Source organism: Schistocerca nitens, chromosome 7 (genome assembly GCF_023898315.1).
Source record: "Schistocerca nitens isolate TAMUIC-IGC-003100 chromosome 7, iqSchNite1.1, whole genome shotgun sequence".
In the NCBI taxonomy this organism is placed as follows: Eukaryota; Metazoa; Arthropoda; class Insecta; order Orthoptera; family Acrididae; genus Schistocerca; species Schistocerca nitens.
The window spans coordinates 114,950,347-114,976,296 of NC_064620.1; positions in this window are offsets into that span (position 1 = coordinate 114,950,347).

Sequence of the window (25,950 nt, forward strand, 5' to 3'; positions counted from 1 at the left end):
TACTAATGATACAGAGGGCCTGTGGAGTTGGCGAAGTCCACCCACCCAACACAGTGCCGAATTAATTTGAGGAGGCGAAGCTGTATTGTGAGTCACCGTCGAATTGCGTATGCTGTAGTATATAATAGGTTCCACAAGAGGTTTTATATCATTAACACTTAACATGTACACACGCATTTGAACACTTCGAACGTGGAAGATGTAGTGATGGTACGAAAGTGTTACGGATGTGAGACTTGGCACACTATTCCTAGGTCAGCGCCGTAAATGAAATATACGAAAAACAGAAATAGAGTGACAAAACTTTATTATTAACAACTGGAAAATGTATGATCACAGTTACCGGAAAATTTCTAATATTATTCTTGCACCCGACAGTAAGACAATGAATTGAGAATAGTACTGGACACATCGTTAAAGAGCTATAACATTTGTCGAGTCCATTCGCAAGACATTAGCTGTACAACAGTAACAAAAAGTTATAAATATCTATATTCGTAATCCAAAAATACGTATTTAGAGGAAAGAACAAATAAACTGTAATCCTTTCGTGTGCCGTACGGCTGATAAATACGAAAGTAGACACACTGATTAATTCTCTTTCACATCTGCCCATTTGCTTTGGTAGTGTAATAAAAAACTGAAGGGAGGCTCTTCTAGATCACCACAGATCAATTTAAATATAGATTCCAAAATAAATTATCCATATAATATTTTCCACAATGTCCTGGAATGATGAAAAATATCTGAAAAAGGTTGTTTTCTTTAATATGGACAAAACGCGCGGAATTATAGTCTAGTTTTTATATATAAATTCGACTGAACCTAAAAGTGATGTGCACGATTAGACGCCGTCAGTTATTTTGTCTTAGAAATGATTTAGCAGCACTTGGGAATTTTTCATTCTCTTCAGCTCTTGCGTTCTTGTTTCCGTTGCTCATAACTAATCGGTTACCGACGACAGACACATGATTGGTCGTCCTCGCCGCCCATCGTTCACCACGCAATCACCAGCGTCGTAACAAAACCGAAGAGCTAGGGCCACCTTAACTGCACTTTTATCTTACAATGGGGCAATAATTTATACCCGGACACTCACGTACACTATTTGACAGATGACGGATCCTCGTCAAGTTTATCGGTGCATGTGCCACATGCTGTAGGTACAAGCACTGTGTATGTGTAAAACCAAGCATTCTAGCCTGAAACTGCTAACATGGTGAAGCTGTGAACTGCTGACGTATTCGACCCCAGGTGTATGCATTTCGTAACAAGGCTCATATTAGCTAATTAAAAAATGTATTGCTGTATAAACGCCTGTAGGAAAATCCCACAAGAACGACGATAGAAAGACATACAGACAGAGAGCGAGAAGGAGAGGCAGCCAGAAAGCGACATAATAAAACCCTGGGATGCATTAGAAATATTAAAGCTGTTCCCCTATGTCTTACCCACTGACGCCTTGCGCCGCCAAGGCTCAGCAGAATCAAGAGCAACGCTGAATTTGTCCGGCGCAGCTGTGGATTAACGTTAGGAACGAGAAAGTTTGATAGGCCACCGCTATACTACCCAGAAGATTCACCAGGATCAAAGACATCTGGTCGTCAAAGCCATCATTTTATGATCAAAGTTCTGCACGCAAAGTTAATTGTAATTACATAACATTTTCAAAGATGATGCCGTTGTCTACAGGAGGACTACATCGACTTGCGAAAACACCTGCAGAGGGTTAATGAATGATACAAGACCTTGCACTTCACTTAAGCGATGAAATCCACTACTTCACAACTATACTACAGATGATAAATTTACTTATCAGTTAGAAGTTCAATGTTATTAAACTTAACACGATACGGATACCTAAATTATGTTCATATGCATAAGTAATTTGTAACAATCAATTCACAGATCATACAAAATGATGTAAGGTACCACCCTGTCCAAAGGGACATATTAAAGTCATCGACACAAGATGGTTATGGCTGTAAGTCGACTTTTTGCTTTTAAACCAAATTTATTAGTGGCGTGCAAAACGCTTTTCGACCGATTCAAGAATACTGTTCATCACGCTGGGACGCTTACCAGGCGGGAATAATAGAGGAGTGGCGAGCTTCGTCACAGGATTGTTTAGTTGGCACGAGAGCGTTAAGTAGATTATAAACTAATTCCAATGGCAGACGCTGCAGCTGAGGCGTCGTGTATCACAGAGACGTTCACTACTGGAATTCCGAGAGAGTGCTTTTCCGAAAGAGCTGGACCATATACATACTTCCTAAGTCTTCCAAAAGACCACCAAGGGACGATTCGAGAAATTAGAGCTAATGTAGAGATTTAGCGACAATCATTCTACTAATTCGCACCAGTCACACGTGCCGATTTACTTCAGATTCAAACAGGAGATTTGCGTCTGTCTGGTTAGCTAGAGAGAATTCGGTTCGTGAAGATAATTTCTTTCTAAGTAAGGAAGCTGCCTCTCTCCTATCCCCGTCGGGTACGCCCATGTCAAAGAACCAGGAAAGGCAATCTTTATGGTATGCCACAGCCACTGACTCACATACTGAGACACTGTCCAGTCAACGAAGGGAAATTTGGGGAAATATTCATGCAAACGCTTTTTTTTTCTTTTTTTTTTTTACGGAAGTAGGATTCAGTACCATGAAAATCAAACTTAAAGGGTTGACGGGCGGGGTATGAAATTGTGTGTTGAGAGTTGTCTTTAAAAATAAATTTTTGCGTATTTCTTGAACAACCCAATAACAGCGACTTCTACCGAAAATGTTTCACTTCACAAAATTAAACTACATTAAATTTCCTCGACAATAAGTTATTTTTTCCCTAGGGCTAATAGTTTCCACGTGGCAGGGAATGGGAAAATTTAAAATTATTAAAAATATAATTTTAATGGTATAAATTAATGCTTATTGTTAAATGAAGTGTATTACGAATAATAATGAAAATGTGGACTACATCAAAGTGCATTAAAAACGTATTAAGGAATCAACTGTGTTTTCGATGTGTAACGATGTGGAGTACGTGGTGGAGGGTGGAAATGCGAAGGAAATTAGGCCACCAGTGATGTATGGACATATATATCATATATGTACCTCCTTCATAGGTCTGCAAAACGAATGGCAAGCAGGCGGTTCCCTATCCTCTCTCCCTAATCCACTGTGTCACAAGAAGCGTCTAAATCGTGTATCTCAAAGTTTTATCGACCTTTCCATACATAGCATTCGCACTTAAGCGGGAGGTTTATATTTCCCATAAACTGAGTTAACACTAGATCTAATAAAAACTTCTGCACCCTGTTTTGTGCTGCTAGAGGGGAATTTGGTTCTAGGTCACCCTGTACAGTAGCTGTAGTTTTCTTCTGGCAAAGGCAACTTGCCCCACCAAGGCCGCAGTTCGCTTCTGAGTTTACAGATTCTACCTACCCGGCAAACAATTGCCATTCTGTTATGTAGGTGGACAAAATAAGTACACTGATCGCATACGTATGTAGCGGTGTTACACTATTGGCCATTAAAATTGCTACACCACGAAGATGACGTGCTACAGACGCGAAATGTAACCGACACGAAGAAGATGCTGTGATGTGCAAATGATCAGATTTTCACAACATTCACACTACGTTGGCGCCGGTGGCTTTACCTACAACGTGCTGACATGAGGAAAGTTTCCAACCGATTTCTCATACACAAACAGCAGTTGACCGGCGTGGCCTGGAGAAACTTATTTGTGATGCCTCGTGTGAGGAGGAGGAATGTGTACCATCACGTTTCCGACTTTGATAAAGGTCCGATTGTAGCCTATCACGATTGCGGTTTATCGTATCGCGACATTGCTGTTAGCAGAATATGGAATCGGTGGGCTCCGGAGGGTAATGCGGAACGCCGTGCTGGATCCCAACGGCCTCGAATCACTACCAGTCTAGATGACAGGCATCTTATCCGCATGGCTGTAACGGATCGTGCAGCCACGTCTCGATCTCTGAGTCAACAGATGGGGACATTTGCAAGACAACAACCATCTGGACGAACAGTTCGACCACTTTTGCAGTAGCATGGACTATCAGCTCGGAGACTATGGCTGCGGTTACCCTTGACGCTGCATCACAGACAGGAGCGCCTGCGATGGTGTACTCAACGACGAACCTGGGTGCACGAATGGCAAAACGTATTTTTTTCGGATGAATCGAGGTTCTGTTTACAGCATCATGATGGCCGCATCCGCATTTGGCGACATCGCGGTGAACGCACATTGGAAGCGTGTATTCGTCATTGCCATACTGGCGTATCACCCGGCGTGATGGTATGGGGTGCCATTGGTTACACGTCTCAGTCACCTCTTTTTCGCATTGACGGTACTTTGAACAGTGGACGTTACATTTCAGATGTGTTACGATCCGTGGCTCTACCCTTCATTCGATCCCTGCAAAACCCTACATTTCAGCAGGGTAATGCAAGACCGCATGTTGCAGATCCTGTACGGGCCTTTCTGGATACAGAAAATGTTCGACTGCTGCCCTGGCCAGCACATTCTCCAGATCTCTGGTCAATGGTGGCCAAGCAATTGGCTCGTCACAATACGCCTGTCACTACTCTTCATGAACTGTGGTATCGTGTTGAAGCTGCATGGGCAGCTGTACCTGTACACGCCATCCAAGCTCTGTTTGACTCAATGCCCAGGCGTATCAAGACCGTTATTACGGACAGAGGTTGTTGTTCTGGGTACTGATTTCTCGGGATCTATGCACCCAAATTGCGTGAAAATGTAATCACATGTCAGTTCTAGTATATGAATACTCGTTTATCATCTGCATTTTTTCTTGATGTAGCAATTTTAATGTCCAGTAGCGTATTTTCAGTTAAATGTGTGAGAACTTATTTGTAGTTTTTATGTGTGCTGTTACGTAGGATACCACAATGAGAGCCTGTCCTAAGTTTAACTTTCTATCAATATGTGTTCGACAATGTCAGATGCATTGTCCCCTCTGTTAATGGCTGGAATACTTTTCAGAGTATCAAGGATAAACGGATCAACAAAACATCAGTTCACGTGAAGAGACTTTAGGAACATTAAGTAACACCTAAACAAGCTGAGTATAATGGGAGAAGCCCCTAAGCGCAGAGTATGTGGTGGGCTGGGTGAGGTCTACCACATCTGATCTTCAATGCGATGCTCTTGAGCGAAAAACATAGACTATCCAGCTCGGTAGGTCCAGAAAAAATCGTGTCTAGTAATAAAGAAGTAAGGGGTCTTATACCGCTTTGTAGAGGTAACCAAATCAATGCTCCGGAAGAGACAGTAAAGCAGTGCAACTGAGCAAACAGATATGGCGAATGTTATGGCAAATTCTGTCACCGATTGTACAAACGTAGTTATGATGATTAAACACTATTGGACACTTTCGTCATATGATGTAAATACTTTGCCTGTAGAAACTTTGCTTTTACTGTTTTGCGTTTACTAATTCACTTACATTACTAAGTAAACTGAACCATTACAGCAGCACTATTACATAAGCGTTGTCTCAAAAAAACATTTTTGTGTACTTCAACACTTCTAGTGTGACGTAAAAAATGTGTATATTTTGGCATCTACATGTTCAGTTACAACGAGTATACAGTACATGACTTGCTACGTTGCTAGGTACTGCATGTGGTGACTTCGCTCTTTCCTATTCCATAAACGAATGTAAATGGACACTATAATTCAGCGTGTGATAAACCATGAGTAACATTGTGAGATTATTGTACACTTAAAAACCGGAGACTACATTTCCCCACGATTAATGAAGTGTGGTTAACAGTGTAGGGGGGATATCACTTGTTGTATTACAGTTGAAATTCTACACGAATATTATATGTGAATTTTTTAGCTTTTAGGGCTATTGTAATATCATGAGATTACCATTAATTATTCGGAATATTAGTTTTATTTACGCCCAGAATCATATCATGGAAATTCAGAGGAGGGTAACAGACTTTTCAGCATATCTCTCGTAGGATTTCGTCCCTAACATGTTTCGTTCGGTATTTAGACGTTCGTCCATTGTCTTCAGTTCTAGCGTATTCATTCGAGCGAATGTCCCACTTTCGGGCATTGCTGCTTCATAATAGATAATGGCTATATAATATTCCGCTACTTCTGAAACAAAGGCATTTACTTAAACGTGGTATTGCCCAAAGCACGACTGGAAACAAGTCATTAAAAGACTAAGGTAAAAGAGATATGTTCTCTAATTTATTTGGTAGTTAGTTGTGAAACAAATGAATTTTTGTTATTTGCTACTTTACATGTTTGAGAAGGATAATCTCCCTGCCGATAATTGAGGTAGTCCGTGTATAATATTGCTGTGGGAGATAGACATAAAAATGTAACACTGTAAGTAGGCTGTTTAGGTTTTTTTATTGGTAACGCCACCTCTGTATGAAAATCACTGGCTGTGCTGTGTGCAGTCTGTGGCTGCTTTGCATTGTTGTAATACTCGCCATTGTAGTGTTAGGCAGCTGGCTGTGAACAGCGCGTAGCGTTGCGCAGTTGGAGGTGAGCCGCCAGCAGTGGTGGATGTGGGGAGAGAGATGGCAGAGTTTGGAAATTTGTCATGAACTGCTATATTTATATATGATGATATCAAGGTAAATACATTGTTTGTTCTCTATTAATATCTTTCATTTGCTAACTATCCCTATCAGTAGTTAGTGCCTTCCATAGTTTGAATCTTTTATTTAGCTGGCAGTAGTGGCGCTAGCTGTATTGCAGTAGTGGGAGTAACCAAGATTTTTGTGAGGTAAGTGATTTGTGAAAAGTACAGGTTAATGTTAGTCAGGGCCATTCTCTTGTAGAGATTATTGAAAGTCAGATTGCGTTGCGCTAAAAATATTGTGTGTCAGGTTAAGCACAGTCCTGTAAAACTGTTCAAAAGGGGACGTTTCATATGTCGACCCTTAGCCGAGGATACCTCACTGGAATCTTCTGTTTTTTTCTTGTAGTTTGTGTAATTAGTGTAGCTTTTGTTTATGGCTAGCGCGTAATTGTAGAGAAAATCTCCTTTGTAGTTGCAGTCTTTCATTGTTGTACAGTAAAACAGGTGTGGCATGCATGTAGATTTGCACCAAGTATTTCGCAGCTGCAATTAACTAGATATTATTTTCAGTGTTATGTTAATGTGTTCTCTTATTTTCGCTCTTCAAATTGTGTTTTTCCGTGTTGTCGTGTGAAATACTGTGACAATAATGGCGTGTGAAAAACGTAATACTAGGCTCCAAAGTAAACTGAGAAATGACAGTGAAAACGAAAGCAGTGTGTTAGCGCCACCGAGTAATGAATTAACTGATGTTCAAAGTAGTAATTTGGTAATTGTGCATAGGAAAATGGAGCGGGCGGCAAACAATGGCGTAGGCAGTGAAACAATTAGTGAGCAGGGAAGCATTATCGATCGATCGGTCGGCAATAGCTCGGCTCAGGAATCCGAAATGACACGACACGATCTCGCAAATACTGTAGATTCAGGTTTTGGATCCTCACCGTTTTCTCAAATAAGTCAAGACACATTTTCTGCTTGTCAAAATGTAAATGTTGCTGGTGCAAATTCAGTGCCGATAAGCATAGAGGAACCGATTCCAGACACTAACACATTATTATTGCAATTAATGCAGCAAATGGAACAAAATCAGAGACAAACACAGCAAAAGCTTCAAAAGTTAGACACCATGGAACAACACCAGAGACAAACACAGCAACAGTTAGACACAATGGAACAACACCAGAGACAAACACAGCGACAGTTAGACACAATGGAACAAAATCAGAGACAAACACAGCAACAGCTACAAAAGTTAGACTCATTGGAACAAACTCTTGAACAAACACGTGAAGATTTAACTACTGAGTTACATAACATTGAATCGAAATGTCAAAAAGCCTGTAATGACGTACAAACACAAATTTGTGAGCATTTTCAACCTATTTTTTCGCGGCATGAAAATGCATTACAGAATCACGAAGCAGCCATAAAAGAACTGCAAACTATTGTTCATGAAAATCATGAGACCTTGCAAGCTAAATTTGACTCAGTTGCATCTACCGATTCGGTTACGCAACTTGCAAAAACTCAGGAAAACTTAAAGGACACATTAGATACTCTGAAACTTGGTTCAGAAATACACACTGAGGAAATGTGTTCACTATCGGAGAAAGTAGCCGAACTTTCGGATCAGGTCACTAACTTATCTACAAAGGTAGATGATGATCTGAATGACACAAGACCCGTAGCCTTCACTGACACAGAAGAGTATGAACAAATTAGGAAATTCAAACAAAATCAGAATCAAATTAATACGCAACACCAAAGAGAAATCCGGGAAGTACAAGATCAGCTGACACAGGTAATACAAGAATTACGTATTTCAGAGGACACTCGCGCCCCAACACGGGAAGAGGGACTTAGAAATACGGAAAAGACGCAAAATAATAACACAGGGCATTTCGGAAGTTATGAAAGAAATTGGCAATGTGCACCGAATTTTGAGATGGAACGGCCGACACGACATAACAATGACCGATATGCGACTCGCCGACATGATGACTTTGACTATAAGCTGTTCATTACTACACGTAAATTCAAAACATTTAAGAATTCTGGCAATGACATTCATCCACAAGCGTGGCTCCATCAATTCTCTCATTGTTTTCCTCTCAACTGGTCGTTAGAACACAGATTAGAATTTATGTGTGGCTACTTAGAGAATGAACCAGCTGTAAGAATGCGATCGGTCATTCACGATTGCCACAGTGAAGGAGAATTTTACCATGCCTTCCTCTCAGCATATTGGTCTCAAGCTACACAAGACCGAGTAAAACATAGCATCATAATGATGAAACATTTCGAACAATCTGAATTTTCCAGTCTTGTGAAATATTTTGAAGACATGTTGCACAAGAATCAGTACCTGTCAAACCCATACAGCCCCTCAGAACTCATCCGCATTTGCTTAATCAAATTACCTGAACATTTACGACATATTATTTTGGCAGGACGTTGCAAAGACGACATTGAAGCTTTTCAGGGACTGTTACAAGAACTGGAAGTTGACACTGACAATCGCGGAACGCAGGAGCACAACAATTACAGATCACATCCGTCGCAATTCCGCGATGAAAGAAATAATAACTGGACGCGACAAGGCTATTCTCACAACACAAATCGTGACCGAAACAGACACCACCCGTATAACAACCGTTGGCAGAGTAGTAATAATTACAGGGAAAGATCACCTCTCCGCGGTAATGACTATCACAGAGACAATCAGAGAAACAGACAATATGGGAACCAAAACAATTATTATTACGAGAGACAGAATAACTTTAGACGAAACGGTCCAGCGCGCAGTTACGATTCAGGGAGAAATTCTCCACCACTTAACCGACAAGAAAGAAACCACAGAAACTACCGACATGACGATAGACGATATGATCGTAACGACAGACCTGAATTGCATCAGAACTGGCGGGATTTAAACAGGGCAGGGCCCTCTCGTCACGGTGAATTTGTAGAAGCTAGGTCTCCAAATCCCAATAACGACGCGCGCCAACAAAGAGACAGACAATGACTCGCACAAGCAGGCAGCCGCGTGCGCCCGCTGGCTCCGAGAAAAATAACATAAGACGCTAGCCTTGAGAAAAATTTTAGCATTCTTTACCGATGTATACAACATGATAATTGCTTTGAAGTTGAAACTCTGCGTACTAGGAAGAGCAAAGGTTTACACCACATTTCACACGTAAAATCGTTTATTGAGAGATAATGTGCTTTTTTAACTTGAGATTTTAATGCAACATTTTGGTTTACTTGAAAATACATTATGGATTCAAGGTGCTTTCTGAGAGATTCCAGATGACACAGTGGTTAGCTTATTTGACAGCTACATGACTATATCACGACGCTACTAATGTGTGACACAATTTACCTTGTTGCTTTTGCGGTGTATCTGTTTTATATTTGCACAGTTTTTCTGAATTCTTCTGGAAAGTAAAACATATTTTAGTAGTAACTTTTGTAGTATAGCTACAATGAGACAGGGTTTTCCGTAGCACAACAATACGTTACAGTACAGTACTTTCTTCATTACAACAATAAGCGTAATAACTACGATATCTATACGCAAAGCATTTCACTTTTGTTTGTCATGAGGTAAGTACATTGACTTCTGCAGAACTTAGCTTTCGGAGGACGATAACTACGAGACTTCCACAGAGATTATCTTACATCATGACGCACAGTTTAGCGCTACAGGACACATATTTGAGTGATTAATTTCGCACTTAAAACATTTATTTTTTAAAGATATTTGAAGTGCAATGATACAAGGGTTTTCCATGATACATTTCATTCCATTGCTGTAATCTGTAACACCTGAGGGTATAATTACATTAATCCTCAGGGGGGTACACGCTTACTTTGTGTACCATGTGTGTGGCAACCACAAGGAACCCTAGCTAATATGGTATTTGCTTATACAACTTTACACATCGGTACCATATTTCTCTAACACACAAATTACACAGCTATCTGATCATGTAACTGAGAGATAAACATTTTTTTTTACTACATTAGTGACAGATGTTTACGTAATTACACAGTTGAATAACTTCACACGTATGAAATTGCATTTTGTCAGTACTTCGTGAACTGTTCATATTTTTTTGGAACCATTGTGATACTATGAGAACTTTGAATGATGTATTTGGTATGGGATCATGATTTTTGAAGTGCGTTTGAGGCGGATGACACTTTTGACATGAGCAGAGAATTTTTTTAGGTTTTGAAATTATTGGAGGAAGCTACGACGATTTTGAGAGTTGACTGAGGTATTATGATGTTATTTTTATGACGACGATGTGTATTATGCTGTTGAGGTATGTTTATGATGAACAATTTGATGCTATATGGGGAATTTGATTATGCTATGTATTTATTACGATGAAATAGTGAAGTGTCGTCGCAAGATTGACGTGTCGACGAATATGTATATGTGTAATAAGGTAAGGAGTAATGAAAAGTGATTAGGGACTCTGACTTGTGGAAAAGGTTGTTGGAAACCAAGAATCGTACTTCAAGGTTATGAAATGTGTGTAAATGTGTGACTGTATCACAATCCTGACGAATATTTTTTTTGGACACTTATATTTATAGGATTTTGTTTCTACAGATTTGCAACGCTAATTCTTGACCTGCGAAATATTTCTATATAAAACTGCCACTGTAGCGGAAACTGCTGTCGTAAATATTTCCGTAAGAAAGTTAAGTGACCACCTGCACGTAATACGTCGTGGGCAGCCAGATGGGCGACAGCCGCCCGAGAAAAAAAGCCATTAGCGTGTACCTTCCAGCGGCACAGGTAGAAAAAAAAAAGGGAGGCCATTATCCTCGCTATTGACGTTACTTTGTAGAGAGCATCGCAAAACGACACGGTCAAACTTGAAAACATATGTTGACACTGTGGAGCTCTTAATTTATGATATTTACAGAAATGCCTAATGAAATGACGAGAAATATTTTTACATCTGCACACCTGATTATGACAAGCGTCTTTCTACGAAAGTTGAGAGAATGTCTACTAACTTATGAAATGTCACATGATTATTGAATGATATTTTTATGCTTTGGTTTGCGTAAGTGCTTATTTCATTTGATATCTAGTTTCTAGCTGCACTGCAGCATTGGTTAAAATAAAATCTTATAGATGTACTAATATAAATATTTTCTGTCTACAGATCGAGTAAATAATAATTTTTTGAAAAACAAAATGAGGGAGCACAAAAAGACATTTACCTTCACAGGAACTGCAATCATAGTTTTCTTTTCAAGTACTTGTTAATTTCTTTTGTAGAATAAATTGTGATGCATCACTCTAGTGTTAAGATGTGACATAGGTATTAGACATGGCCATTTTTAGTGTAATATTTTTTCTGCTTGAGCTATGTCATGTTTAGAGATAAGTTTTTTTTTTTGCTGCTGCTGTTTGCCATGCATAGTGCTACTAATTTTCACTTTGTATTATTCTTTTAAGCCAGTTTTACTACTGATTTATTTTTCTTGTTGCTGCACATTGGCTCATATTAGTTGTAATGTTGAATTGCTTGGTAATTTAGATTTACTGTAGGTTGCTTTGCAAATTTCCATTTTTTTTGTCATTGCTGTTTGTGTTAATTGTTTTGTGCTGCTGCATTGCCTCGTCCCTTAGTTTAGAATCTGAGCTCAGTAGATTTAAGTTAGCTTAAGAGGGGGTAGACTATATAAGAAACTAACTATGATGAATTGGAAGCAATGCATTGACAAGGTATATAAAAAAAGATTTGGGCCAAAATGAGTATTGTACAATGAGAAATAATTATTTTGAAAGAAATATGAATAGAATACGGAAGGAGGTATAGATAGGACTTTTTGGGAATAATGATGAACGAAGGGAGATCTCCAAGAACAAAAAAGGTTTTGTTCGCAAAATACTGCAGTACCAAAAGTTACACTGAAAACGAACCCTGTCCTTTCCATTGTGTTATCCCCCTATGTGTTTGTGTACCCTTGTGTATTTGTTTCCTTCCTGTCTCTGTGTAGTTTCATAGAATTTTTTTTCTAATACTATTCACTATGATGAGGAATACTGTTATCCTCAAATATAATTGGTTTTAATAATATGTTATTTAACTTGTAAATATGCTTAGACATTATTTATTCTGTTTTGCTTTAATGCTCATGTGTGAAGTTGATGTTTCAAAATTTATTCTGATCTTTATGTATTTACTTATGTCATAATTCCTGTAACACTGATGTATATGATTATTTCTATTCTATTGTAAAACCTGTACTACAAATGTTATCTGTATTGTTATGTTCTTTAATGATGTATTTTGTACCTTTGTAATTGTATTCTTCTGTCATAAAATTGTAATTGACACCAGGTCATCAAATTAAGTAACTTGTAAGTATCATTTCACTGCACACGTTTCTGTTGGTCATAGTATATGGACAATATGTGAGAAGTAGGGACTGTTAGTGTTTGCACGTGTGTTAATAATTCAGCAAGGGACTGGGTAACAGCATTGTTGGTTCTAAGGACAATTCCAAAAACTCTGTGAGTGCACTAGTGGTGGTTATGGACTTGCTATATTATCCGCAAGACTCTTCAATGGTGATTGTGCACCTGCACAGTCACAACAGATGGCTGCTGGCCATCTCTACAAGGACTGCAGTGGGTCTGCACCTCTGGTGGCCCACCAGTACCATTATCTCTACAAGGACTACAGTGGGTCTGCATCTTTGATGACTCACCAGTATCATTATTTCTGCAAGGACTGCAGTGGGTCTGCGCCTCTGGTGGCCCACCAATACCGTAATCTCTACCAGGACTACAGTGGGTCTGCTCTGTGATGACCTACCAAACGATATTCTTCAAAACTTCGATTGACTCCGCTGTGGGTTTGCTCTGTTGTGGCCCATGACCTGTCTGCATGTCGAGAGTCAGTACTGTCTTTCCGTTGGAAGGACAACGCTACTTCTTCAAGATTGCATGGAAATCCACTACTTCCATGTGCATTTTCTTTTACTGCTCAGACTTTGAGAAAAACACTGCAATGTGATGAATGATCAGGACTGTCTTTATGGACTGTGAGAAAATTTTAGCTTTTGACCAACATTGTATCAATAAGTGTGTGCATTTGATTTCTTTGTTATTGTACTTATGAAAATTTTTTTCAAATCTGTATTGGCCACTTCCCAAACCAATTTGTAAAATTTTTTGTGGGGAGCATGGGGGCTATGTAAGTAGGCTGTTTAGGTTTTTTTATTGGTAACGCCACCTCTGTATGAAAATCACTGGCTGTGCTGTGTGCAGTCTGTGGCTGCTTTGCATTGTTGTAATACTCGCCATTGTAGTGTTAGGCAGCTGGCTGTGAACAGTGCGTAGCGTTGCGCAGTTGGAGGTGAGCCGCCAGCAGTGGTGGATGTGGGGAGAGAGATGGCAGAGTTTGGAAATTTGTCATGAACTGCTATATTTATATATGATGATATCAAGGTAAATACATTGTTTGTTCTCTATTAATATCTTTCATTTGCTAACTATCCCTATCAGTAGTTAGTGCCTTCCATAGTTTGAATCTTTTATTTAGCTGGCAGTAGTGGCGCTAGCTGTATTGCAGTTGTGGGAGTAACCAAGATTTTTGTGAGGTAAGTGATTTGTGAAAAGTACAGGTTAATGTTAGTCAGGGCCATTCTCTTGTAGAGATTATTGAAAGTCAGATTGCGTTGCGCTAAAAATATTGTGTGTCAGGTTAAGCACAGTCCTGTAAAATTGTTCAAAAGGGGACGTTTCAACACTTTCAAATATATGTTGCTATGCAGTCATATATCTAAAGAGAAAGAGGAACATGCAATTTTGGTTAAGGAAGTTACTTTTATTTCAGTATCTTTTTAGTTGGAGTTGAGTAAAATTAAAACATATTCAACATTCTTTTACAGGGCGACATTGAAAGTCAGAAGTTCAATGATACTTTTATTCGTTCATTTAGTAATTTATTCAGTTGAAATATTTGTGAACCGAAGTCCCCATTTACTTTGCAGAAACACTTTCTCTGCCAGCACGTCCAGCATCCTCTTCGACGACGAGGCATCATTGGGATATCGTACATATCCACTGCTCTTGGTTCCACACGATATGTTCGTTGACTAGTAAGCTGGTGTCCCTGTCCACATTGCACACACGCACATTTACTGGAGTTGATTAAGATTAAAGTTTATTTAATGTTCTTTTACATGGCGTCATTTGAAGTCCCAAGTTTAAACATACTTTATTCGTTTATTTAGTAATTTATTCAGATCAGATATTTGTGATTCGATGTCTCCATTCACTTTGCAGCCACACGACAGTCTCTGACCTGGCTTTTGGCATTCAGCTCCTCCAACACCCTCTGCAATGACGAGGCATCCGTGTCATGTCCTCATCATACACTGTCCTCAGTTCCTCATTAATAATTTTATTGACTAGTAACACAGTGACCCGACCCAATTCACAGACACACAGCAGTCTTAAACCTGACTTTTTGTGTCCAGCACCTCCAACACGTTTTATAACGATGAGGCATTGATCGTATGTCCATTTTATCCACTGTCCAGAGTCCGTCACGAACACATTCGTTGGTTAGTGAGCCGGTGTCCTGTCCACATTGCACACACGCACACTTATTGGAGCTGATTAAGTTCAAAGCATATTGAACGTTCTTTTACATGGCATCATTTAAAGTCTCAAGTTCAAAGATACTTTATTAGTTTATTATTAATTTATTCAGTTCAAATATTTCTTAGCTGGTGTCTCCCATTCACTTTGTAGACACACAACAGTTGTAGCCCCGACTTTCTCTGAGCAGCACCTCCAACACACCCACTAGCGACGAGGCAATGGCGGGATGTCCTCGTCACGAATACGTTTAGTGGGTAGTGAGGCGGTGTTGCCGACCACCGTGTGGGCTCACAACAGTCTTCGCCCCGACTTTCTCCACCCAGCACCTGCGACACCCTCGCCGGCGGCGAGGTATCGGCGGGCTGTCCTCGTCATACTCCGTCACAGGCGGCCCATGGATCTCGGCGGTCGTCAGAATCATCCAGCCATCGTTCACCTGCACACAAGAGCAATTCTTCACATTAAAATACTTCAAACTTTCATCATCTAGCAGTAGCAAAATATGTCTAGAGAGACTGTGTTGGAGAAAGCGTACATTTAGACAGAACAATTATCTATTTTGAATGTGAAAAGAAGAAAGGGAAGAGGATTCAGACACAATCATTAACTGTGGCAAAGATGATACTTATTATCGTACAACGTTAATTAAACTTGTGCTACTCTACAGTGGTCTGAAAAAAAGGTTATGTTGAACGCAACCTTTGTCATTAATTACTGGGGAGTTATTATAGAAGTTGTGCCTTCAGTGCCGCCTTACCTTCGCGATGACTTTGCCGCAGTCTCCATCAACAGCAGCAGGCGGTGGCCGGGTCTTCTCCGCCTGCTCTGCCAGCAGCACCAACTCGTCCACGTCTGAGCGCAGCCGCCAACGCGCGGCGCTCATCCTCTGTGGGACATTTGTTTCTGCTGTCACAATTTTTTCATTCGTTGGTTTTGGTTCGTTTTCTACAGTTTATCTAAAGTCTAATATTTTCTGGATGTTTACTCGCGACATAAAATAAAAATTACTTTAATGCCTAGGTTAACTTTGACTATTAATATTATTTTTTAAATAAGAGAAATTATTTCTTGTATAAAGAATTCTCGTTAAACGAATCTTTATGCAATCCGTCAACAGTTCCTTTGATTGATGCTGCAAGCGCATTTATGAGATGGTACAAAAAAATCTTTATTTCCACCCCGTACTGTTTATAAATCCGAGTAATTAGGAAATATTTCCTCACCTCTGGTTTTCCAACCAGATCGGGGTCTATCAGATCTCCGTAAAAGTCAGCATCTGACCCCCGGCCAGATCGGAGGCAGAACACGCCGAAAAGCCTCCGCAACATCTGTGAAGAAAAAATCAAAATCGCACGTCAAGTGTTGACCACAGCTTACACAATATACGAATAGAGTTATAGCGTGTCCATTTGGACTTCTGGGCTGTCAGGATGTTTGGAATAAGAATAGGGCGAGCGTCTTACTAAGGCTTCTTACTGTATACAATTTGCAATATTCAGATGAAACCACTAGAAGCGTCAAAATCTCCGATAATTTAAGAGAATTTATAAACTCTGACCAGAGTAATGATACATACAGAATCAGTGACTAGGCTCAGTGGCATTGTTGGCACTCATATTGCCGAGTAGAACACGCGTTGTCATGGAACAAAATGCAGTGTTATAGTTTACCGACGGGTACGCTTTTGTTTTTCTTTTCGGTTACTTTTTCTATTCTTCACGGCAACAGACACCGCAAGGACAACCTATGGCCACACTAGTCCGTGTTGCTCGATGTATTCGTTCCCTCACCATATATTTCCACACACTCTTCGCCTTCCAAGATCAACATGGAAATGGAAATGGCCTACCAGCAATTTGCTCGTAAACTGAGCCCAAAGAAAGAAAGACACCGGTGGATAAAGTAACAAATGTCCGGCAACTCGGCCACCTCTTCTTAATGAACAACGGTGCACCCGTGGTCGAATACGTTGTACTAAGGACGAGAAGGAATAGTGGAGTCAGATTTGAGTGTGACATTAGTGCTTGATACGGCTATAGATGGGTTCAGATTAACGTTCATCCATATTAATTGATTTTCGTAGTTGCATTAGTTACCTTCCATCAGGAGAATGATGAAATTTCACATCTGAAAAGTAAATCTTAGTTTGCTGCCACATAATTGTACGATTGTACCACTGACGGAATGGTGTCCATAGTTTCTCTTTCTGTTGTCGGATGCTTCTCTGGCCTGATGAAACTAGTCTCGAGCGAAGTAGCAGAGATGCTGTCTATTGCTCACATTTGCATTGAGGTGTAACTCAACATGCTGTCCCTGAATGTGCAGCTATACGTGTCCCCTTTAAAACTGTGTGTGCTCGCCGCAGCTCCCAAAATATGATACGTGATTTACAGTTAAGGCTAAAAAAATTATCTCAAACGGGAGTAACAGTCGACTTCATTGAAATGCAAGTGCAACCGCATTGAAATATACGGTGATGATGTCCACCTAAATCGCAATAACCTTTAAGTTTTAAGAATGGCTCAAATGGCTCTCAGCTCTGTGCGACTTAACTTCTGAGGTCATCAGTCACCTAGAACTTAGAACTAATTAAACCTAACTAACCTAAGGACATCACACACATCCATGCCCAAGGCAGGAAAAACCTGCGACCGTAGCGGTCGCTCGGTTCCAGACTGTTGCGCCTAGAACCGCACGGCCACTCCGGCCGGCAAGCGTTAAGAATGATCGAGAGAAGAAGAAATTGTGTTTACCGCGAGATGTATGTAGGAGAATGCAATAAGTTAGTTGACTTAGTTCAAAGGAAGTAGAAATAAATCGGAAATATGCGAATCGTCTCTGCTGTGTTCTCATCAGAGTATTTGAGATCGAGGAAAAGAATTTGATCTACATAAGAGTACGGACCGCAAAACAATTATTTAAATAAAAATATATTTTTAACATACCACTTTTTTAATCTTAGAAAGAAGTATACAGTATTTTCTTGTAGGTCCATTCAGATTGTTAATCCTACGTAGACAGTCTTGATTACGTCTGATTGTGAATTATTAATGTATTCAAAATGGTTTGAAAATTTAAAAAGAAAACCGTAAAGTGCATGCAGCACGTGATAGGAGGCGGACATTTCATGCGTCGGTTAAATATCACAAGGTCCCCACGTTTTCCATTTTAAATCTTGCAGGTATTTTGACAGATATTATAAAATCACAATCACAGATTTTCAAGATTATGTATAGGTGGTTATGAATCTCTATGGGCTATGAGAAATTATTTAAAGCTTTCTTGTTCTGTTAAATTTTATTTTAGGATTTTGTTACATATTCCATTGTCGAAATCTCATCATATGATCATCTGCGAATACAGGAATATTAAAACATTTGTCCCTGTTGACCTTTATGCCGTATATGATACTTTGTTTCTAAGTCCTGACTAGGACAAGTGTGCAGAGGTTCCAAAGGCCGGCCACGTTGTTGTCGCAATGCCTGTGTTGTTATTTATTTCGAGAAACTGCTCCCTACGTAGGTTATAATCTTTCCTCACTGCAAGAAGCTTCAACACATGTGATTAGAAGCTTTAGGAATCTTCTATTTTCCATAACCTGCCACATTCTTTTTTCAAAAGCCTTTTCATAATCAACCGAAGTTATTACGTCCATAAGTTAAATTATTTCCACTTCTCTACCTGTTCTCTTATACTAAAATACATTATCACTACAGGGTCTACCTTTACTGAACCATAAAGGCCTATGTGGCAAAACTCACTTAAATAAAATATTAAACAGCTAAGATGTCCAATGCAGCTGTGGACGAAGCGTCAGAAACAAAGATGTTTCATGGTCCACGATCATATAACCTGGAAAAATTATCGATAGATGAGACAACCAGTCGTGGAAGCTTCCACTGTATGATCAGTATTTTGAATTTCATATGTATACAATTACATAGCACATACACAACGTGATAAACAGCATTTATTTAAGCTACACAACGAGAGCGTACCACGAATTTTGGTAGGAACCCCCCATGAACCATGGACCTTGCCGTCGGTGGGGAGGCTTGCGTGCCTCAGCGATACAGATGGCCGTACAGTAGGTGCAACCACAACGGAGGGGTATCTGTTGAGAGGCCAGACAAACATGTGGTTCCTGAAGAGGGGCAGCAGCCTTTTCAGTAGTTGCAGGGGCAACAGTCTGGATGATTGACTGATCTGGCCTTGTAACATTAACCGAAACGGCTTTGCTGTGCTGATACTGCGAACGGCTGAAAGCAAGGGGAAACTACAGCCGTAATTTTTCCCGAGGACATGCAGCTTTACTGTATGATTAAATGATGATGGCGTCCTCTTGGGTAAAATATTCCGGAGGTAAAATAGTCCCCCATTCGGATCTCCGGGTGGGGACTACTCAAGGGGACGTCATTATCAGGACAAAGAAAACTGGCGTTCTACGGATCGGAGCGTGGAATGTCAGATCCCTTAATCGGGCAGGTAGGTCAGAAAATTTAAAAAGGGAAATGGATAGGTTAAAGTTAGATATAGTGGGAATTAGTGAAGTTCGGTGGCAGGACGAACAAGACCTTTGGTCAGGTGAATACAGGGTTATAAATACAAAATCAAATAGGGGTAATGCAGGAGTAGGTTTAATAATGAATAAAAAATAGGAGTGCGGGTTACCTACTACAAGCAGCATAGTGAACGCATTATTGTGGCCAAGATAGACACAAAGCCCATGCCTACTACAGTAGTACAAGTTTATATGCCAACTAGCTCTGCAGATGATGAAGAAATTGAAGAAATGTATGACGAGATAAAAGAAATTATTCAGGTAGTGAAGGGAGACGAAAATTTAATAGTCATGGGTGACTGGAATTCGTCAGTAGGAGAAGGGAGAGAAGGAAACATAGTAGGTGAATATGGATTGGGGGGAAGAAATGGAAGAGGAAGCCACCTTGTAGAATTTTGCACAGAGCATAACTTAATCATAGCTAACACTTGGTTCAAGAATCATAAAAGAAGGTTGTATACCTGGAAGAATCCTGGAGATACTAAAAGGTATCAGATAGATTATATAATGGTGAGACACAGATTTAGGAACCAGGTTTTAAATTGTAAGACTTTTCCAGGGGCAGATGTGGATTCTGACCACAATCTATTGGTTATGAACTGCAGATTGAAACTGAAGCAACTGTAAAAAGGTGGGAATTTAAGGAGATGGGACCTGGAGAAACTAAAAGAACCAGAGGTTGTAGAGAGTTTCAGGGAGAGCATAAGGGAACAATTGCAGGAATGGGGGAAAGAAATACAGTAGAAGAAGAACGGGTAGCTCTGAGGGATGAAGTAGTGAAGGCAGCAGACGATCAAGTAGGTAAAAAGGCGAGGGCTAATAGAAATCCTTGGGTAACAGAAGAAATATTGAATTTAATTGATGAAAGGAGAAAATATAAAAATGCAGTGAATGAAGCAGGCAAAAAGGAATACAAACGTCTCAAAAATGAGATCGACAGGAAGTGCAAAATGGCTAAGCATGGATGGCTAGAGGACAAATGTAAGGATATAGAGGCTTGTCTCACTAGGGGTATGATAGATACTGCCTACAGGAAAATTAAAGAGACCTTTGGAGAGAAGAAAACCACTTGTATGAATATCAAGAGCTCAGATGGCAACCCAGTTCTAGGCAAAGAAGGGAAGGCAGAAAGGTGGAAGGAGTATATAGAGGGTTTATACAAGGGCGATGTACTTGAGGACAATATTATGGAAATGGAAGAGGATTTAGACGAAGACGAAATGGGAGATAAGATACTGCGTGAAGAGTTTGACAGAGCACTGAAAGACCTGAGTCGAAACAAGGCCCCGGGAGTAGACAACATTCCATTAGAACTACTGATGGCCTTGGGAGAGCCAGTCATGACAAAACTCTACCATCTGGTGAGCAAGATGTATGAGACAGGCGAAATACCCTCAGACTTCAAGAAGAATATAATAATCCCAATCCCAAAGAAAGCAGGTGTTGACAGATGTGAAAATTACCGAACTATCAGTTTAATAAGTCACAGCTGCAAAATACTAACGCAAATTCTTTACAGACGAATGGAAAAATTGGTAGAAGCGGACCTCGGGGAAGATCAGTTTGGATTCCGTAGAAATGATGGAACACGTGAGGCAATACTAACCTTACGACTTATCTTAGAAGAAAGATTAAGAAAAGGCAAACCTACGTTTCTAGCATTTGTAGACTTAGAGAAAGCTTTTGACAATGTTGACTGGAATACTCTCTTTCAAATTCTGAAGGTGCAGGGGTAAAATACAGGGAGCGAAAGGCTATTTACAATTTGTACAGAAACCAGATGGCAGTTATAAGACTCGAGGGGCATGAAAGGGAAGCAGTGGTTGGGAAATGAGTGAGACAGGGTTGTAGCCTCTCCCCGATGTTATTCAATCTGTATATTGAGCAAGCAGTAAAGGAAACAAAAGAAAAATTCGGAGTAGGTATTAAAATTCATGGAGAAGAAGTAAAAACTTTGAGGTTTGCCGATGACATTATAATTCTGTCAGAGACAGCAAAGGACTTGGAAGAGCAGTTGAACGGAATGGACAGTGTCTTGAAAGAAGGATATAAGATTAACATCAACAAAAGCAAAACTAGGATAATGGAATGTAGTCAAATTAAATCGGGTGATGCTGAGGGAATTAGATTAGGAAATGAGACACTTAAAGTAGTAAAGGAGTTTTGCTATTTAGGGAGTAAAATAACTGATGATGGTCGAAGTAGAGAGGATATAAAATGTAGACTGGCAATGGCAAGGAAATCGTTTCTGAAGAAGAGAAATTTGTTAACATCGGGTATAGATTTAAGTGTCAGGAAGTCGTTTCGGAAAGTATTTGTATGGACTGTAGCCATGTATGGAAGTGAAACATGGACGATAACTAGTTTGGACAAGAAGAGAATAGAAGCTTTCGAAATGTGGTGCTACAGAAGAATGCTGAAGATAAGGTGGGTAGATCACGTAACTAATGAGGAGGTATTGAATAGGATTGGGGAGAAGAGAAGTTTGTGGCACAACTTGACTAGAAGAAGGGATCGGTTGGTAGGACATGTTTTGAGGCATCAAGGGATCACAAATTTAGCATTGGAGGGCAGTGTGGAGGGTAAAAATCGTAGAGGTAGACCAAGAGATGAATACACTAAGCAGATTCAGAAGGATGTAGGCTGCAGTAGGTACTGGGAGATGGGAGGTATTGAATAGGATTGGGGAGAAGAGAAGTTTGTGGCACAACTTGACTAGAAGAAGGGATCGGTTGGTAGGACATGTTTTGAGGCATCAAGGGATCACAAATTTAGCATTGGAGGTCAGTGTGGAGGGTAAAAATCGTAGAGGTAGACCAAGAGATGAATACACTAAGCAGATTCAGAAGGATGTAGGCTGCAGTAGGTACTGGGAAATGAAGAAGATTGCACAGGATAGAGTAGCATGGGGAGCTGCATCAAACCAGTCTCAGGACTGAAGACCACAACAACAACATGGGGTGGTCGGGGGAGGGGTTGTAAGCAACACTTATTAGCTATGATGTGAAGTTGGGAATGGCTTAGAGACTTCACAATACATGGCGCTAGTCAGCATCTTTTGCATGTTCTGCATTTCTGCATAATGATAATGAATTTTCACGCCTCTCTGGCTGAACAGGATGCTAATATTTTGCTAGGGGGGAGAGCTGTTTCCTCCTCCTCACTTCTGCCAGGTGAGTACCCCTGACATCCAGTACCAGCAAAAACAGAAGTTTGTGTACTGATGGTGAGACACGTATAGCATACTTAAGTATATTTCTAATACACGAACCATGCAGTATGTAATATGACACAGAATGCTGAAACAACGCAGAAAATTGTTAGAGCATATACACTAAACCAGCTTCATAATGGAAGGAAAAAACTATCGGAAATCATAGAATACAAAAAACCTATCACAATACATCATTTATCAAAACCCTGTTCCAAGATTTTGGGAAACTGCTCTGGTAGACTGTTTTCGAAATCTGCTCTCCTAGATTGAAGATCAACTAGGATCACTGGAAACGATCGTTCTTTTCGGTAAAATGTAGCCGGTACGATTAAAAAGCCAAATAAAACTACATACGAATGATTTGATGCGTGAGCCGCAGCGTTCAGTAATACTAGTTGCAGTCGACATCAACAGCAAAGCATGTTATTATGGTTGAGAGAAGAGCAACAGAAGATGCTGACAGGTCACTTACGGTTCCGTACAGCGTCCTGCACAACGCTGGCTTCGTGCGTTCTTCTGTCAGAAGAGCGTCCTCGACAAGCAGTTCAGGTATTCAGTTAATGAGCTTGCCTCGCACGAAAATAAACACTATAGCACAAACAACTGCTCAAGGAAAATCAAGCAAGCACAGACAATATGTTTACGCAATACGATTCGCAATCGTAATGTTGCTACGCAACTGCCCGCTTCATGTCGTGCGATATATCATTGTTGAAAAATTCGCCCTGGATATTGGCTAAAGAGCGACGGTTGCAACAATTGTGCCACAGCGCTTTACCTACCATACGTGATACGTGACTGGTCTGTCAGAATCATAATAACCCAGAATAATTGCAGTACAAACGTAAAACTTCCATGAGCAGCAAATGATAGTATAGAATTAAAAATCTCACTCCCTGAATTAGTATTCGCGTTTTCTGTAAGGTGAACGAATAATGTGCTGTAGGAAATGTCTCGAAACATAGCTAATATGATGATGTGATAGAGGTCCATGCATATGAATGCAGCTATAGGCAGGTAACTACAGTATTATATATCATTTTTGCTATGAAGTGGGCTAACACCCATACCCCTACATGTTCGATGACTACAACATGTTTCTTTCACCAGAGCGGTGCCTTCTATTATTTTATAATAAGATGTGTGGTGATGGTGTAGGCTGCTTATGAATATAAACAGATTCGAAACATCCGTATCTTGTTAAGTTTAAATAGCACTGGACTTTAGGTTGCACCAAACATTGACGAAGAGGTTTCGAGATTTATGAAACGAAGCTCTGAATGCATGTGTGGTTCTTTGGGGTGTGAAAATGGGTCTTTTCAGGTCCTGAATAAAATTAAGATGGAGCTCGAACAGAGCGACCTTCGAAACAGACTAAGAGTTAGATACAAATCTTTCAGAGGTCCCCTGAGTTTACGAAGACCATCCATCCAATACAGTGCCGAATTAATTTGAGGAGGCGAAGCTGTATTGTGAGACACCATCGAATTGCTTATTCGGTAGTATGTAAGAGGTTCACCAAGCGGTTTTATATTATTAACAGTTACCATGTACACACACGTTTGAAAACTTCGAATGTGGAAGATGTAGTGATGGTAGGAACGTGTTACGGATGTGAGACTTGGCACACTATTCCTAGGTCAGCGCCGTAAATGAAATATACGAAAAACAGAAATAGAGTGACAAAACTTTATTATTAACAACTGGAAAATATATGATCACAGTTACCGGAAAATTTCCAATATTATTCTTGCACCCGACAGTAAGACAATGAATTGAGAACAGTACTGGACACAACGTTAAAGAGCTATAACATTTGTCAAATCCAAATCACAAGACATTAGCCATACGAAGTAACAAAAAGTTCTAAATATCAATATTCGGAATCTAAAAATACGTCTCTAGAGGAAAGAACCAATAAACTGTAAATCCTGTCCTCTTCCATACGGCTGATAAATACGATAGTAGACACACTGATTGATTCTCTTTCACATCTGTCCATTTTCTTTGGTGCTGTAATAAAAAAACTGAAAGAAGGCTCTTATAGATCACCTCAGATCATTTTATACACGTATTCTGAAGTAAATTATCCATGAAACTTCCTAGGAGATTAAAACTGTGTGCCGGACCGAGACTCGAACTCAGGACCTTTGCCTTTTGCGGGCAAGTGCTTTACCAACTGAGCTACCCAAGCACGACTCACGCCCCGTCCTCCCTGCTTTACTTCTGCCAGCACCTCGTCTCCTACCGTCGAAACTTTACAGAAGCCCTCCAGGTTTATCTAACAATGGGCCAATAATTTATACCCGGACACTCACGTACACGATTTGGCGGATGACAGATCCTCGTCACGTTCATCGGTACATGTGCCACATGCTATGGGTACAAGCACTATGTATGTGTAAAGTCATGCATACGAGCCTGATACTACCAACATGGTGAAGCTGTGAACTGCTGACGTTTTCGACTGCAGATGTCGACATTTCGTGACAAGGCTCTTATTAGCTAAATAAATGTATTGCTGTATTATCGCCTGTGGGAAAAACCCTTAACATCGACAATAGAGAAAAAACACATACAGACAGAGAGCGAGAGCTAGAGACAGCCAGAAAGCGACATAATAAAACGTGGTGAAAAGTGGAACCTTTTCTTGGGATGCATTAGACATATTGAGAGCTGCTCCTTGCTCCCCTATGTCTTGCCCACTGACGCCTTGCGCTGCCAAGGCTCAGCAGTATCAGAAGCATCGCTGAATTTGTCCAAAACAGCTGTGGATTTACGGTAGGAGCGAGAAAGTTTGATAGACCACCGCTATACTACCCAGAAGATTCACCAGCAACAAAGACATCTGGTCGTGAAAGCCATCATTTTATGATCAAAGTTCTGAACGCTAAGTTAATTGTAATTAGATAACATCTTCGCAGTGGATGCTGTTGTCT